The 18,077-nt window shown below is 38.6% G+C and overlaps 1 protein-coding gene across 1 annotated transcript in view; it reads right to left on the reverse strand.

Annotated features, from left to right (window-relative positions):
- LOC136317064 (zinc finger protein 182) overlaps positions 1-18,077 on the reverse strand; it is a 55,226-nt gene that overhangs the window by 17,561 nt on the left and 19,588 nt on the right. The gene's annotated exons all lie outside the window — the stretch shown is intronic.

Raw genomic sequence — 18,077 nt, forward strand, 5'->3', positions numbered from 1 at the left:
TGGCCATCTCTATGTCCTCTTTAGAGAAGTGTCCATTTCTTTTGCCCATTTTTTTGATTGGATTGTTTATCTTCCTGGTGTTGAGTTTTACAAGCTCTTTATAAATTTTGGTTATTAACCCCTTATCAGGGTGACGTCACGGAAATGGCGCCGTGAGCAGCGCGTCCGACAGCTCTCCCCTAAATCACAACAAATTTATCAACTAGAAACAGAAAAATTTATCCTCGGAGCATTCCGGAGTTCCACACAAACTGATAGCGAAAGGACTGTTATCACTTGAATCTGAGAGACGAGGGTGTGGAGGAATCTACCACAGGGACGTTCTTTCAAACCGCAAGGAAGTGCGCCTGTGGTGAGTCAGCCCATATACTTGGGAACCGCGAGCCGCCGCGAGCGGCCGACGCGAACCGCCACCGCCAGCGGCCGCCACGAGCTGCCGCCGCGAGCAGCCGTGCGCACGCCCGGTCCGGTTGAGCACCGCTGACGTTCCCAGCGGCCCGCACACTGCGAGTGGGGGTCGCCGGCCACCGGTGCCCGGAGCGCCCCATTCGCGCGCGTGCCTTGGGCATTCCACGTGCCCAGGGCGCCCTGCTGGCCCGCACACCCAGGGGGCTCCATTATCCTGCGCCTGGTGCGGTCCAGCCGCCAGCGGCGGGGCAAGCGGGAGAGGCTTGGGAGATTCTCTCCGTGGGCGGGGCATCTCACCCAGCCATTCAAGCTAACAATCAAGCGTTGGGGGAGGGGCGCGCGCAGGCAGCTTAAAATACCTTCGGAAGCACAGCTGCGACCCAATCACTGAAATTAGCTTAACCCATGAAATCTGCGCACCCTCGGTTCTAATTGATAAGATCTCTCTCAGTTCAGCGATCCAAGACAAGAGGCCTGATATTTTTTAGTGCCTCTCGCTAAAGGGGCGGGGGCAACTTCTGATTGATAGAGCCTCCATATTCAGGGATAAATGCTAACAAGAAGGACTTGGTAGATAATAAGGTCTATACTACACTAGTCGTAAGCAGAGACTAGTGCCTCTTCTTCCCTGCAAAAACAGGCTACAAAGTGTGGAAAGCCTGGGTTGAGAGGTCCAACTAAATGATAGGCGCTGAACAGTCACCTTGACAACAATTGACTCCCACCCCCGCCTGATTACACTGGAGGCCCTGACTGTCAGAGCCTTTCCCAAAGCCTTGCACTGAGTGGGGATAGAGTGGGGATTTCCCAGCTCTTTGAGCCTCTTACTCCCCAGGCAGAAGCAGTTGCAGCCTTATAGCTGGATCACCAGGCTGCTAATTCAGAAAGGGGGGACTAGGAGAGAGAATCCAGGAAAGCAAACTCTCTCATCGTTGGACCCTGCAAACGCCAACAAGCCTTTACTTCCAGCAAGACTAAAGCCAATTATATGACATTGCCATAGAATCCCATCAACTGCAAATCCCTACCTAAGAGTGACACAGGGGCAGAGCCTGGGGTACAGAGTCACCGACTAGGAAGAGGGAGAGAAAAGAAAAAGGAAGAAGTTAACCTCTCAAAATCAAGAAAAACCCACAGACTTTACAACTTGATCCACTAATTTTTTTTTGTTGTTGTTGCTGTTTGTTTCTTCTATCTTTTTGCCTTTATTTCCTCCACCTCGGTCCTTCTATTCTCTGCCCATCTTATGCTTCCCCTTTCTTGAACTACACTACTCATGAGTGTTGCATTTTATTTTTCTTCTTCATCCTCACCCTCCTTTAAGGTTATACTCCAAAACACTTAACTCTCACTCTCTCCTCTTTTTTTTTTTTTTGTCTTGCTTTATTTTGTTTTTTTCTCTTCCTATTTTATTTCTTCCTTCGTTTTTCTCTTTTTCTTATTTTTTCCTTTCTATTCTTTTTTTCTTTTCTCATTTTACTTTCCTCTCATATAATCCTCAATCACGAACTAATTAGTTAATTTGGGACTCAAGGCTTTTTTTTGGCTTTATTTCTCTTTTTTGCTTTCGTTTTTATTTTTTTTTTTTCTTGTTTGTTTATTTTTGTGGCATTTTGGGTCCTCCCAACCCAAGATCTCCATTGTATTTAGTCTTCGCTCCACTTAATACAACAGATTTTTACTTATTATTTTTATTTTTTCTTCTTTATTATTCTTTTTTGGTCCTTTTTTCTGGTTCCCTCTTACCCCTCTCATTATATCTCTTAGTTGACCATCACTTACAAGCAAATCATCTTATGCTTGTCTAAGATTTTCTTCCTTTTTTTTTTTTTTTTTTGCATTTAGTAGGTCCCTACTCCCTTTTTTTTGCCCCTTGAACTCTTCACCCCAAATCAGACCCTCCATTATAGGCACGATATCTCCCTGAGGAGGGGAGAGGAGGGAAAGAGAAGAGAGAGAAAAAAAAGGGGGAAATAATAAATTATTACTGTTTTTTTTTGTGGGGTGTTTTACCCTTTTTTTTTTTTTTTTTTACTTTTTACTCTTTATTAATTCTAATTAGTGCTATCAATAAGACCACCCTCAGATGCCGATAAGAAAGAGGAAATAGAATATTATGGATACAAAAGAAAAAGAGGTAACACAAATAGATGTGGAAAAATCTATGGAGAAAAGACTTAACATATTGGAAGCCTTGGAGCTAAATGACAGAGAATTTAAAATAGAAATCTTAAAAATACTCAGAGATATACAAGAAAACACAGAAAGGAAATATAGGGAGATCAGAAAACAACTCAATGAACACAAAGAATATATTACCAAGGAAATTGAAACTATAAAAACAAATCAAACAGAAATGAAAAACTCAATTCCCGAGCTGAAAAATGAGGTAACAAGCTTAGCTAACAGAACAGCCCAGATTGAAGATAGGATTAGTGAAATAGAAGACAAACAACTTGAGGCACAACAGAGAGAAGAAGAAAGAGACTCAAAAATAATAAAAAACGAGAAAGCCCTACAGGAATTGTCTGACTCCATCAGAAAGAATAACATAAGAATAATAGGTATATCAGAGGGAGAAGAGAAAGAAAATGGAATGGAGAATATACTCAAACAAATAGTAGACAAGAACTTCCCAAGCCTGTGGAAGGAACTAAAGCCTCAAATTCAAGAAGCAAACAGAACACCAAGTTTTCTTAACCCCAACAAACCCACTCCAAGGCACATCATAATAAAGATGACACAAACCAATGACAAAGAAAAAATTCTCAAGGCAGCCAGGGAAAAGAAGAGTACAACATATAAAGGAAGGCCTATTAGATTATCATCAGATTTCTCAGCAGAAACTCTACAAGCTAGAAGAGAGTGGACCCCAATATTTAAACCCCTGAAAGAGAGGAACTTTCAGCCAAGAATACTATACCATCAAAGCTATCCTTCAAGTATGAAGGAGATATAAAAACATTCACAAATACAGAAAAGATGAGAGAATTTATCAACAGAAAGCCCCCACTCCAGGAAATACTAAAGGGGGTTTTCCAACCAGATTCAAAGAACAAAAGAAAACAACACCACAAGTAACAGCTCCACCAAGAACACAATAAAACCAAACTTAAACTGTGACAACAAAGGAAAAAAAGGGGGGAGAGGATGGAGATTAACAGTAGCAAAGGATGATGAAGTGCAGAAATACTTATAAGATAGGGTACTACAATGAATATGGTAGGTACCCTTTTCATTACTTAATGGTAACCACCCTTAAAAAAACCACCACAAAAACACTTGACTTAAAAAAGGTAGCAACAGAGGAAAGAAGTATGGAACACAAACAAACAAAAACAAATGATAGAAAAACAAAAGAGAAGAATCAAACTCGATACAAAACTAACAGAAAGCAATTTATAAAATGGCAGTAGGGAACCCACAAGTGTCAATAATTACGCTAAATGTAAATGGATTAAACTTACCAATAAAAAGACACAGAGTAGCAGAATGGATTAAAAAAGAAAATCCAACTATATGCTGCCTACAAGAAACACATCTAAGTAACAAGGATAAAAACAAATTCAAAGTGAAAGGCTGGAAAACAATACTCCAAGCAAACAACACCCAAAAAAAAGCAGGCGTAGCAATACTCATATCTAATAATGCTGACTACAAGACAGAAAAAGTACTCAGAGACAAAAATGGTCATTTCATAATGATTAAGGGGAAGTTGAATCAAGAAGACATAACAATCCTTAATATATATGCACCAAACCAAGGAGCACCAAAATATACAAGACAGCTACTTATTGACCTTAAAACAAAAACTAACAAAAATACAATCATACTTGGAGACCTCAATACACCGCTGACGGCTCTAGATCGGTCATCCAAACAGAGAATCAATAAAGATATAGTGGCCTTAAACGAAATACTAGAACACCTGGATATGATAGACATCTACAGGACACTTCATCCCAAAGCGACAGAGTATACATTTTTCTCTAGTGTACATGGAACATTCTCAAGAATTGACCATATGTTGGGCCACAAAGACAATATCAGCAAATTTAGAAAAATTGAAATTGTACCAAGCATATTTTCTGATCATAAAGCCTTGAAACTAGAATTCAACTGCAAAAAAGAGGGGGAAAAACCCACAAAAATATGGAAACTAAACAACATACTTCTAAAAAATGAATGGGTCAAAGAAGAAATAAGCGCAGAAATCAAAAGATATATACAGACAAATGAAAATGAAAATACGACATATCAGAATCTCTGGGATGCAGCAAAAGCAGTAATAAGAGGAAAGTTCATATCACTTCAGGCTTATATGAACAAACAAGAGAGAGCCGAAGTAAACCACTTAACTTCACACCTTAAGGAACTAGAAAAAGAAGAACAAAGACAACCCAAAACCAGCCGAAGAAAGGAGATAATAAAAATCAGAGCAGAAATAAATGAAATAGAGAACAGAAAAACTATAGAAAAAATCAATAAAACAAGGAGCTGGTTCTTTGAAAAAATCAACAAAATTGACAAACCCTTGGCAAGACTCACCAAGGAAAAAAGACACAGGACTCAAATAAATAAAATCCAAAATGAAAGAGGAGAGATCACCACAGACATCATAGATATACAAAGAATTATTGTAGAATACTATGAAAAATTATATGCCACCAAATACAACAATCTAGAAGAAATGGATAAATTCCTAGAACAATACAACCTTCCTAGACTGAGTCATGAAGAAGCAGAAAGCCTAAACAGACCAATCAGCAGGGAGGAAATAGAAAACACTATTAAAAATCTCCCCAAAAATAAAAGTCCAGGCCCAGACGGTTATACTAGTGAATTCTATCAAACATTCAAAGAAGATTTGGTTCCTATTCTACTCAAAGTCTTCCAAAAAATTGAAGAAGAAGCAATACTTCCAAACACATTTTATGAGGCCAACATAACCCTCATACCAAAACCTGGCAAGGATGGCACAAAGAAAGAAAACTACAGACCAATATCTCTAATGAATACAGATGCTAAAATACTAAACAAAATACTGGCAAACCGAATACAACAACATATTAAAAAAATAATACATCATGATCAAGTGGGATTCAGCCCAGAATCTCAAGGATGGTTCAACATACGCAAAACAGTCAACGTAATACACCATATCAACAAAACAAAGAACAAAAACCACATGATCTTATCAATAGATGCAGAAAAGGCTTTTGATAAAATACAACACAATTTTATGTTTAAGACTCTCAACAAAATGGGTATAGAAGGAAAATATCTCAACATGATAAAGGCCATATATGATAAACCATCAGCCAACATCCTATTAAACGGCACAAAACTGAGGACTTTCTACCTTAAATCAGGAACAAGACAGGGTTGTCCACTCTCTCCACTTTTATTCAACGTGGTGCTAGAAGTTCTGGCCAGAGCAATCAGACAAGACAAAGAAATAAAAGGCATCCATATCGGAAAAGAAGAAGTAAAGCTATCACTTTTTGCTGATGATATGATCCTATACATCGAAAACCCGAAGGACTCCACAAAAAGATTATTAGAAACAATAAACCAATACAGTAAGGTCGCAGGATACAAAATTAACATACAAAAGTCCATAGCCTTTCTATATGCCAACAATGAAATATTAGAAAACGAACTCAAAAAAATAATCCCCTTCACGATTGCAACAAAAAAAATAAAATACCTAGGAATAAACATAACAAAGAACGTAAAGGACCTATATAATGAAAATTACAAAGCATTGTTAAAGGAAATCGAAAAAGATACAATGAGATGGAAAAATATTCCTTGTTCTTGGATAGGAAGAATAAATATAATCAAAATGGCCATATTACCCAAAGCAATATACAAATTTAATGCAATTCCCATCAAAATCCCTATGAGATTTTTTAAAGAAGTGGAACAAAAAATCATCAGATTTATATGGAACTATAAAAAACCCCGAATAGCCAAAACAATCCTAAGGAAAAAGAATGAAGCTGGGGGCATTACAATACCTGACTTTAAACTATATTATAGGGCCACGATAATCAAAACAGCATGGTATTGGCAGAAAAATAGACACTCAGACCAATGGAACAGAATAGAAAGCCCAGAAATAAAACCACATATATATGGTCAAATAATCTTTGATAAAGGGGCCAACAACACACAATGGAGAAAAGAAAGCCTCTTCAACAAATGGTGTTGGGAAAACTGGAAAGCCACATGCAAAAGAATGAAACTCGACTACAGCCTGTCCCCGTGTACTAAAATTAATTCAAAATGGATCAAAGACCTAAATATAAGACCTGAAACAATAAAGTACATAGAAGAAGACATAGGTACTAAAATCATGGACCTGGGTTTTAAAGAACATTTTATGAACTTGACTCCAATGGCAAGAGAAGTGAAGGCAAAGATAAATGAATGGGACTACATCAGAATTAAAAGTTTTTGCTCAGCAAGAGAAACTGATATCAAAATAAACAGACAGCCAACTATATGGGAACTGATATTTTCAAACGACAGCTCAGATAAGGGCCTAATATCCAAAATTTACAAAGAACTCATAAAACTCAACAACAAACAAACAATCCAATTAAAAAATGGGAAGAGGACATGAACAGACACTTCTCCCAGGAAGAGATACAAATGGCCAACAGATATATGAAAAGATGCTCAGCTTCATTAGTTATTAGAGAAATGCAAATCAAAACTACAATGAGATACCACCTCACTCCTGTTAGATTAGCTATTATCAACAAGACGGGTAATAGCAAATGTTGGAGAGGCTGTGGAGAAAAAGGAACCCTCATTCACTGTTGGTGGGACTGTAAAGTAGTACAACCATTATGGAGGAAAGTATGGTGGTTCCTCAAAAAACTGCAAATAGAACTACCTTATGACCCAGCAATCCCTCTACTGGGTATATACCCCAAAACCTCAGAAACATTGATACGTGAAGACACATGTAGCCCCATGTTCATTGCAGCACTGTTCACAGTGGCCAAGACATGGAAACAACCAAAAAGCCCTTCAATAGAAGACTGGATAAAGAAGATGTGGCACATATACACTATGGAATACTACTCAGCCATAAGAAATGATGACATCAGATCATTTACAGCAAAATGGTGGGATCTTGATAACATTATAAGGAGTGAAATAAGTAAATCAGAAAAAAACAAGAACTACATGATTCCATACATTGGTGGAACATAAAAATGAGACTAAGAGACATGGACAAGAGTGTGGTGGTTACCAAGGGGGGGGGGAGGGAGGACATGGGAGGGAGGGAGGGAGAGAGTTAGGGGGAGGGGGAGGGGCACAGAGAACTAGATAGATGGTGGCGGAGGACAATCTGACTTTGGGCGAGGGGTTTGCAACATAATTTGATGACAAAATAACCTAGACATGTTTTCTTTGAATATATGTACCCTGATTTATTAATGTCATCCCATTACCATTAATAAAAATTTATTAAAAAAAAAAAAAAAAAACCCTTATCAGACATATTATAAAATATGTTCTCCCATTGTGTGGTTTGTCTTTTTACTTTGTTCATATTGTCTTTAGCTGTGCAAAAGCTTCTCAGTTTGATATAGTCCCATTTGTTCATCCTGTCCTTTATTTCACTTGCCTGTGGAGCTAAATCAACAAATATAATTGCTGTGAGAGATGTCAGATAGCTTACTGCCTATGTTTTCTTCTAAGATCCTTATGGTTTCACGACTTACATTCAAGTATTTTTTTTATTAATTTTACTAGGGTGATATCAATAAATCAGGGTACATATGTTCAAAGAAAACATGTCCAGGTTATCTTGTCAATCAATTATGTTACTTACCCATCACCCAAAGTCAGATTGTCCTCTGTCACCTTCTATCTAGTTTTCTTTGTGCCCCTCCCCCTCCCCCTCTCCCTCTTCCCCCACCCCCCGTAACCACCACACTCCTATCAATGTCTCTTAGTCTCGCTTTTATATCCCACCTCATTCAAGTATTTTATTCATTTTGAGTTTATTTTTCTGAATGGTATAAGTTGGTGGTCTAGTTTCATTCTTTTGCAGGTACCTGTCCAATTTTCCTAACACCATTTGTTGAAGAGACTGTCTTTACTCCATTGTATGCTCTTACCTCCTTTGTCAAATATCAATTGTTCATAAAGGTGTGGGTTTACTTCTGGGTTCTCTGTTCTCTTCCATTGATCTATATGCCTGTTCCTTATGCCAGTACAAGGCTGTTATGATTACAATGGCCTTGTAGTATAAATTGATCTCAGGAAGTGTGATACAACCCACTTTATTCTTCTTTTTCAAGATTGCTGAGGCTACTCGTGCTCTTTTTTGGTTCCATATAAATTTTTGGAATATGTGTTCTATATCTTTGAAGTATGTAATCGGTATTTTAATAGGAATTGCATTGAATTTATAAACTGTTTTGGGTAATATAGACATTTTAATGATGTTTATTCTTCCTATCCACAAACATGGCATATGATTCCACTTCTTTGTATCTTCCTTGACTTCTTTTATCAATGCTTTATAATTTTCCGAGTACAAGTCTTTAACCTCCTTGGTTAAATTTACTCCTAGGTACTTTATTATTTTTGTTGCAATAATGAAGGGCATTGTTTTCTTAATTTCTCTTTCAGGCAGTTCATTGTTGGTGTATAAAAATGCCTCTGATTTCTGAATATTAATTTTATATCCTGCCACCTTGCTGAATTCATTTATCAGGTCCAGTAGTTTTTTGACTGAAAGTTTAGGGTTTTCTATCGACAGTATCATATTATCAGCAAATAATGATAATTTAGTTCTTCTTTTCCAATTTGGATGCCTTTTATTTCTTCTTCTTGTCTGATTGTTGTGCCTAGGACTTCTAGAACTGAATTGAATAAGAGTGGTAAAAGGGGGCACCACTGCCTTGTTCCTGATCTTAAGAGGATTGCTTTTAATTTTTGCCCGTTGAGTATGATATTGACTGTGGGTTTGTCATAGATGGCCTTTATCATGTTTAGGTATGTTCCCTGTATTCCCACTTTGCTGAGAGTTTTGATCATAAATGGGTGCTAGATTTTATCAAATGCTTTTTCTGCATCTATTGATACAATCATGTGGTTTTTCTCCTTCCTTTTGTTTATGTGATGAATCACATTGATTGATTTGCAAATATTGAACTAGTGTTGCCTCCCCAGAATAAATCCCAGTTGATCATGATGTATGAGTTTTTTCATGTATTGCTGGATCTGGTTTGCTAATATTTTGTTGAGAATTTTAGCATCTAAATTCATCAGGGATATTGGCCTATAGTTTTCTTTCTTTGTGTTGTCTTTGCCAGGTTTTGGAATCAAAACTATGCTCGCCTCATAAAGGACCTTGGAAGTCTTCCCTCCTCTTGACTTTTTAGAAATAACTTGAGAAGGATAGAATTAGTTCTTCTTTGAATACAGTGTTTGGTAGAATTCGCCTGTGAGGCCATCTGGCCCAGGACTTTTGTTTGTTGGAAGTTCTTTTTTAACTGTTTTGATCTCATTTGTTGTAATCTGTCTTTCAGTTTTCTGATTCTTCCAGATTGTTTTATGAAAGATTATATGTTTCAAGGAATATGTTCATTTCACCTAGGTTGTCTAACTTTTTGGCATATAGTTCTTAATACTATTTTTTTACAATCCTTTGTATTTCTGCTGTGTCAGTTGTTACTTCTCCACTCTTATTTCTAATTTTATTTATTTGAGTCCTTTCTTTCTTGGTGAGTCTGGTTAAAGATTCATCAATCTTGTTTACCTTTTCAAAGAACCAGCTCTTGGTTTCACTGATCCTCTGTATTGTTTCTTTAGCCTCTATGTCAGTAGTTCTCAAATTTTTTTAAGTTGGGGCGCATTTAAATCCTACAAATAATTGTAGGTGCACTATATAAAAATTTCTGAGAAATGTTATAATAATTAAGTCAAATATTATAGAAAAAAATAAAGTCCAAGCGTGATTTTATGGTAATTAAATGAAATAAATATGACAAAATTACATTTATTCTGACAATAAAAATCATTTTTATGTTATATTTTATCAGTTATGCTTTTAAGAATTAATAAAAAAGAGGGGTTAAAAAATAGAAAAATGACAAAAAAGTTATCTTTATATATATATAAATACATTCTTAGTAAATTTTAGTAAATTTGGCAGGTCCTGTTGTGAATGTGTTAAGTTTTTTCATTCTTGAGTTTATGAGAAACATGAGCCTGATGTGTCCTGGTAATTTCTTCAATGTTTGGGCATATATTTGAGAGGCAAACTCTCATTTCCTCATCAATACATTGAAGAATTCTTCTCTTTTTACTCTTAATTGTGTTGAGGGTAGAAAATCCTAATTCACACAAATAGGATGTTGAAAATTGTAGTAAAATGTTCAAAGCTTTTTTAGATATTGCCACATATTCTTCTTTTATAAAGATCCAAAAGGCTTCAAGAGACAATTCCTTATGTTTAATCATCAATCCAAAAACCCACCACACATATCGACTTAACCAAACAAAGGATAGAAGAAACTTGCCTCCAGTCTTTCTGGGGAACATGGGGGGGTAGTGTAAACAATCCAGCACCATAGCTTAACAGCCTTTTGCAACCTAATCAGGCAAGTGAGGTGGGGAGGGGGGGGGGCTGGGCAGACTGTCAGCTTACAGCCAATTCCCTACACCTCTGTCTCCCAAAAATCTAAACTCTGAAAACCCTATTGGTTTTTTGTTCCCAAATAGGCACATATTTCTCAGGAATACCATAGGGCACATTTGGAAATCTTCTAGGGCGCACCAGTGTGCCCTGGCACACACTTTGAGAACCACTGCTCTATGTCATTTATTTCTACTCTGATCTTTACTATTTCCTTCCTTCTACTTCCTCTGGGCTTTACTTGCTGTTCTTTTTCTAGTTCTTTTAGATGCAGGGTTAAGTTGTTTATTTGAGCTTTTTCTAGCATCTCAAGGTATGCTTGTAATGCTATGAATTTCCCTCTCAGGACTGCTTTTGCTGTATCCCATAAATTTTGAGTTGTTGTATGCTCATTTTCATTTGTTTCAAGGAAATTTTTTTATTTCTTCCTGGATCTCATTGTTAACCCATTCGTTATTTAATAACATGCTATTGGGTTTCCAAGTGTTTGAGTGTTTTTCAGTTTTTCTATTGTAGTTGATATCTAGTTTCATGCCACTGTGATCAGAGAAGATGCTTGATATGATTTCAATCTTCTTAAATTTGTTGAGACTCATTTGTGCTAACATGTGGTCTATCCTAGAGAATGTACCATGAGCACTTGAAAAGAATGTATATTCTGCTGTTTTAGAGTGAAAGGTTCTGAAGATATCTATTAAATCCAGTTGATCTAGTGTATCCTTTAAGTCTGATGTTTCTTTGTTAATTTTCTTTCTTGAGAATCTATCCAGTAGGGGTATTGAAATCTCCTACTATTATAGTATTGCTGTTGATCTCGCTCTTTTTGTCCATCAAAGTCTGCTTTATATATTCAGGTGCTCCTACATTAGGTGCATAGATATTTATAATGGGCATACCTTCCTGTTGGATTATTCCTTTAATCATTATGGAGTGACCTTCTTTATCTCTTACTATATCTTTATTTTAAAGTCTATTTTGTCAGATATAAATATTGCTATCAGCTTTTTTTTTCTTTCTTTTTTCTGTATTTTTCTGAAGCCGGAAACGGGGAGAGACAGTCAGACAGACTCCCACATGCGCCTGACCGGGATCCACCCAGCACGCCCACCAGGGGGCGACGCTCTGCCCACCAGGGGGCGATGCTCTGCCCATCCAGGGCGTCGCTCTGTTGCGACCAGAGCCACTCTAGCACCTGGGGCAGAGGCCGAGTAGCCATCCCCAGTGCCTGGGCCATCCTTGCTCCAGTGGAGCCTTGGCTGCGGGAAGGGAAGAGAGACAGAGAGGAAGGAGGGGGGATGGGTGGAGAAGCAGATGGGCGCTTCTCCTGTGTGCCCTGGCCGGGAATTGAACCCAGGACTTCTGCATGCCAGGCTGACGCTCTACCACTGAGCCAACTGGCCAGGGCCATCAGCTTTTTTTTTTTTCATTTCCATTTGCATGAAATATTTTTTTCCAACTTTTTACTTTCAGTCTATGTGTATCTTTTGTTTTGAGGTGGGTCTCTTGTAGACAGCATATGTATGGGTCCTGTTTTCTTATCCACGCAGCTACCCTATGTCTTTTGATTGAAGCATTTAATCCATTTACATTTAAGGTTGCTATTGATATGTAGCTGTTTATTGCCATTTTATTCTTTAAATCTACATTCCTCTTTTACTAGATTTTCCCCCCTTTGTTCTGTTTACAACAGGCCCCTTTACATTTTTTGCAGCATTGGTTTGGTTGTAATGAATTCCTTGAGTTTTTTTTTGGTTGTTTTTTTTTTTTTGTCTGAGAAACTTTTTATTTCTCCTTCAAATTTAAATGACAGCCTCATTGGATAAAGAAGTCTCGGTTGTGCCTGACCTGTGGTGGCGCAGTGGGATAAAGCGTCAACCTGGAACACTGAGGTTGCCGGTTCGAAAGCTTGGGCTTGCCCGGTCAAGGCACATATGGGAGTTGATGCTTCCTGCTCCTCCCCTTTCTCTCTCTCTCTCTCTCCCCCCTCTAAAAACCAATAAATAAATTAAAAAAATTTTTTTTTTCAAAAAAAAAAAAGAAGAAGAAGAAGTCTCGGTTGTAGGCTCTTGTTCTGCATTACTTTGAATATTTCTTGCCATTCCCTTATGGCCTCAAGTGTTTCTGTTGAGAAGTCGGATGTCATCCTTATGGGGGCTCTTTTGTAGGTGATTGCTTTTCTCTTGCAGCTTTTAGTATTTTATTTATCTCTTAGCTTTGGTATTTTAATCATGATGTGTCTTGGTGTAGGTCTTTTTGGGTTCCTCTTTATTGGGATTCTCTGTGCTTCTTGAACTTTTGTGACTTTTTCCTTTATCAATTTAGGGAAGTTTTCAGCTATGATTTCTTCAGTCAAGTTCTCTATTCCTTCTTCTTTCTCTTATCCTTCAGGAACCACTATGATGTAGATGTTATTTCTGTTCCTGTTGTCACAGGGCTCTCTTAGAGTTTCCTCAGACTTTTGGAGCCTCCTTTCTTTTTGATGCTCCACTTCCATGTTTTCGTATATCTTGTCTTCTAAATCACTGATTCGATCCTCAGCTTCATCCAGCATGCTTTTAATTCCTTCTAGTGTATTCATTTCTGATATTGTATTTGTAATTTCTGACTGGTTCATTTTTATTATTTTAATGTCCTTTTTGATGCTTGTTATCTCTTTATTTAGGTGTTCATTATGTCCATCTTGATGTTGCTCTAAGATCTTTGAGCATCTTATTATTTTAAACTCTGCATCCAGTAATTTGGTTATTTCCATCTCACTCAGTTCTTTTTCTCATGATTTCTCTTGTTGATTCATTTGGATTGCGTTTCTTTGTCTTCCCATTTTATCTGTGTATACACTCTTCTTTTGGATGTGTTGTTTGCATAGCTAGCTGAGTCTAGGGTTGGTATTGTCTGCCTCAAATTTTCAGTTGTGTTATTTCTAGGTCTTCCTGGGTTGGCATGAGCTGTTGTTTGTAATCTGCTGTGGGCTACTTATCTGCTATCACTATTCTTTTTGCTATTTGTGTTGGCGTTTTCTATGTCTTAGCTGGGTCAGGTGTGAGGAGCCCTTCCTTAAGCTACCACTCTAACAAGGGTTGTTGGGTCCTGAACTGATGCTCTCCATATCTGGCCACTGGATGTGCCTACCCTGGACCTCTCTGGCTGGACCCTGGTGCAGATCAGTGGGGCGTCACTGCCTATGACTGGCTCTTATCAATGTTTTTGGAGCTACAGGCGATCCAGATATTGTGGTTGCCTCTGCTGGGCCCAGGTGCCATTGTAGATATCAGCTGCACTCCCAGACCAACTTTTATCTACTCTTGACCTAGGGGAAGTTCCTTTAAAAGTTCAACTTCACCTGAGATCCACTTTCTGCTGCCTCTTATTGCTGGCTTCTTGTTGGGCTCAGTACTATAATTCAGTGATTAGGTACAACATTAGATGTGGCTTGCCCCTTAGCCTCAGATGTCATTCTATGCAGACTTTTTATTTATTTTACTTTATTTTCATTTTTTCTTCCTTTTCAGCACTCAGAAGGGTGTGGTCACAGGGGTTCAGTGGGTGTGGCCTCTGTGCTCCCGATGTGTGGTCTGTCTGCCAGCCCCTGCCTCTGCTGTTGCTATCTCGGGCATTTGGACTCAAGCACTGCTAGTGCCAGCTCGCTGCCCCTGGCAGGCCCACATGCACCCACTCGGACCGCCTCCAAGGTAGCCCAGGCTCACTCCATGGGTGGGCTTGCACACTCGCTCCAACCTCCACAGCGGCTGTTGTGGCTTCTGCCTCTGTGAGTGAGCCTGCATGTGCTTGCTCAAACTACTCTGGCTCCTGCAGCCACACCTCACCGCCACCAGCTCGCTGGCCCCCAACGAGCACTCAACAGAGTGGGGGGGGGTATAGCTCAGACCTCATCACTCACTTCCTGTGTCCCTAATGTGCTGCCTACCTCTAAGCACCTCTTTGTTCTGACTGGAGCAGGAGAGCCTCTGGTATAGAGGGTAATTTCTTCCCTTTGCTGGTATTGCTGCTCCAAGGAAAAATGTTCACTTTAGATTTGGGGAGTGATTCAGCCCAAGGGTTAGTGCATCTATCCCTTAAAGTGTCTCCCTTTGTGCCTCCAAAACCACACTCTCTCCTGGCAATCCCAGTCCTCCCAGCACTCCTCGCTACCGGAGCCCCGGGCAGGTAGCTGTGAGCGAGGCTCTCCGTGCGGTCCCTTTAATACAGAGCCTGGGTCCAAGAGTTCTGTCTCCTCTCAAACAGTATCTAGGCTCCTTTCCCAGCCAGATAGTCTGTTCACCCCTTCCAGGCTCCAGGGCTCTAGGCTGAGACACCGGTTCTGTGGCTGAGGACCCAAAACTCTCCCAGCAACTCTCCCCACCGAGAGTCCTTCCAGGTTGCTGCTTGCTCCCGGAAGTGGGGCAGCCCTTTCCACATACCCGCCTTTCCTACCAGTCTCAGTGTGGCTTCTTTGGTGGTCCTTGGCTATAGAATCCTCTTTGTTTAGTCCAAAATTGGTCTTTTAAGATGACTGTTCTCAAAATTAAGTTGTAATCCACTTTGGTTCTGGGATGTGGGAGTTAGAACGTCAGCCTACTCTGTGGCCATCTTGTCTCTCCTGTAGAGAACATTTCATGAATTTGACACCAAAGGCAAGAAAATAATGGCAAAAATAAATGAATGGGACTATATTAAACTAAAAAGCTTCTGAACAGCTAAAGAAACTGACAACAAAACAAATAGGCAACCAACCAAATAGGAGATGATATTAACAAACAGCTCCAGGCTAATATCCAAAATATGTCAAGAACTCACAAAGCTCAGCAACAAACAAGCAAACAGTCCAATGAAAAAAATGGGAGAGGTCCTGAACAGATACTTTTTCCACGAAGACACACAAACAAATAGATATATGGAAAGATGCTCATCTTCACTAGCTATTTGAGAAATGCAAATCAAAACCACAATGAGATAAAACCTCACACCTATCAGATTGGCTGTTATCAACAAGACAGGTAATACCAAGTGTTGGAGAGGCTGTGGAGAAAAAGGAACCCCATTCACTGCTGGTGAGAATGTAAATTAGGACAACCATTATAGAAGAAAGTATGGTAGTCACTCAAAAATTAAGAAAAGAATTACCTTATGACCCAGCAATCCCTTTACTGGGAATCTACCCAAACAACTCAAAAACTTTTGTATGCAAAAACACATGCACCCCAATATTCATCACAGCATTGTTCACAGTGGCCAAGACATGGAGACAACCAAAGTACCTCAATAGATGATTGGATAAAGAAGATGTGGTACATATATAAAATGGAACACTACTTAGCTATAAGAAATTATGAAATACTGCCATTTATGACAACACGGATGGACCTTCAGAACATTATACTAAGTGAAATAAGTAAATCAGAAAAAGCTAAGATCTGTATGATTTCACTGCTTTGTGGGATATAAAAATAAAAGTCACAGACAGACAATAGTATGGTGATTTGTTGTAGACTGCAAATGGCAAAAATCCTCTGTAAATTCGAGGCTTAGCAAAAGGCTAAGTTCTCCCCCCACCACCTCCATATCAGCTATGATGCTGAGTATTTGCACCCACTTCACTTGCTTGCTTAAGTTTCTGGAAGCAATTTACATGCCCTTCCTCTCATTCTTTGTTTGATTCAGATGTTGGTTGATTTCGCTTATGCATGGTGGAGGGATTCCTGTTTATGCCTTGGGAGAGTTCCTGTTTTTGCCTCAGATGTATAACTTTCTATCAAGGCCTTCCTTGATTTGCATATGGCTATATAATAAAGCAAACTGGGGCTATGGGGCACTTGGATATTGCCATCAGCATTGAAGAGGCCTCCCAATCCTATCCTTTTTTCTCAATAAATCTGTTTTCTTAATTCTGCACCGTTCTCCCTCAAGATCCAGAATTACAAGCCATGCTAGTCCGCCGCAGTGATTACTGAGGGAATGGGGTGGGGTGGCAGTGGATAAAGGATAAAAGTGGGTAAAGAAATTGTGTACCATAGAGATATACACCTGAGACTTATATGATCTTATTAACTAATGCCATCCCATTAAATTTAGTAAAAATAAATCTTAAAAAAATAAATATATGAAATTATTTTCTATTTACTCATAGTAAGATTAATGCCAATTCAAACTATAGAAAGATACTATTCCTTTTCTACCAGATTGAAAAAATTTAAAGCCTGACAACATACTCTGTTAGTGCAGCCATGTAGAAACAGGCACTATGATACATTGCTAATGGGAGTGGAAAAAGCACAGCCTCTACAGGAGTGAATTTAGAAGTACCTAACAAAACTGCAATTATATTTACTTTTTGATCTAGCAATGCCACTTGTATAAATTTATATAGAAAATATACCTAAACAAAAAGGAAACAACATATACATAATATAGTTCATTGCAGCATTATTCTTAATTGCTAAATACTGTAAACCAGTGGTAGTCAACCTGGTCCCTACCGCCCAGTAGTGGGCATTCCAACTTTCATGGTAGGCGGTAGCAGAGCAACCAAAGTATAAATAAAAAGACAGATTTAACTATAGTAAGTTGTTTTATAAAGATTTATTCTGCCAAACAGCGAAAATCCAACATAAAGTACTTGGTAAGTAATTATTATTATATGCTTTAACTTGCTGTAACTCTGCTTTATAAATTTTATAAAGTAAAGTTACTTCCCTACTTTATAAATCACCATTACTGTGGAACCGGTGGGTGGTTAGAAAATTTTACTACTAACAGAGATACAAAAGTGGGTGATAGGTATAAAAAGGTTGACTACCCCTGGTGTAAACAACCAACATTCTCAAATACATAGGACAATGGTTGAACAAACTCATACATCCACTAATGGAATACTGTGCTGCTATAAAAACAAATGAGTCACAGAAATAGAACAAAAAGTCTTAAAATTTGTATGGAAGCACAAAATACCCTGAATAGCCAAAACAATCTTGAGAAAGAAGAACAAAGCTGGAAGCTTCAT

This window comes from Saccopteryx bilineata, chromosome X (genome assembly GCF_036850765.1).
Source record: "Saccopteryx bilineata isolate mSacBil1 chromosome X, mSacBil1_pri_phased_curated, whole genome shotgun sequence".
Classification (NCBI taxonomy): domain Eukaryota; kingdom Metazoa; phylum Chordata; class Mammalia; order Chiroptera; family Emballonuridae; genus Saccopteryx; species Saccopteryx bilineata.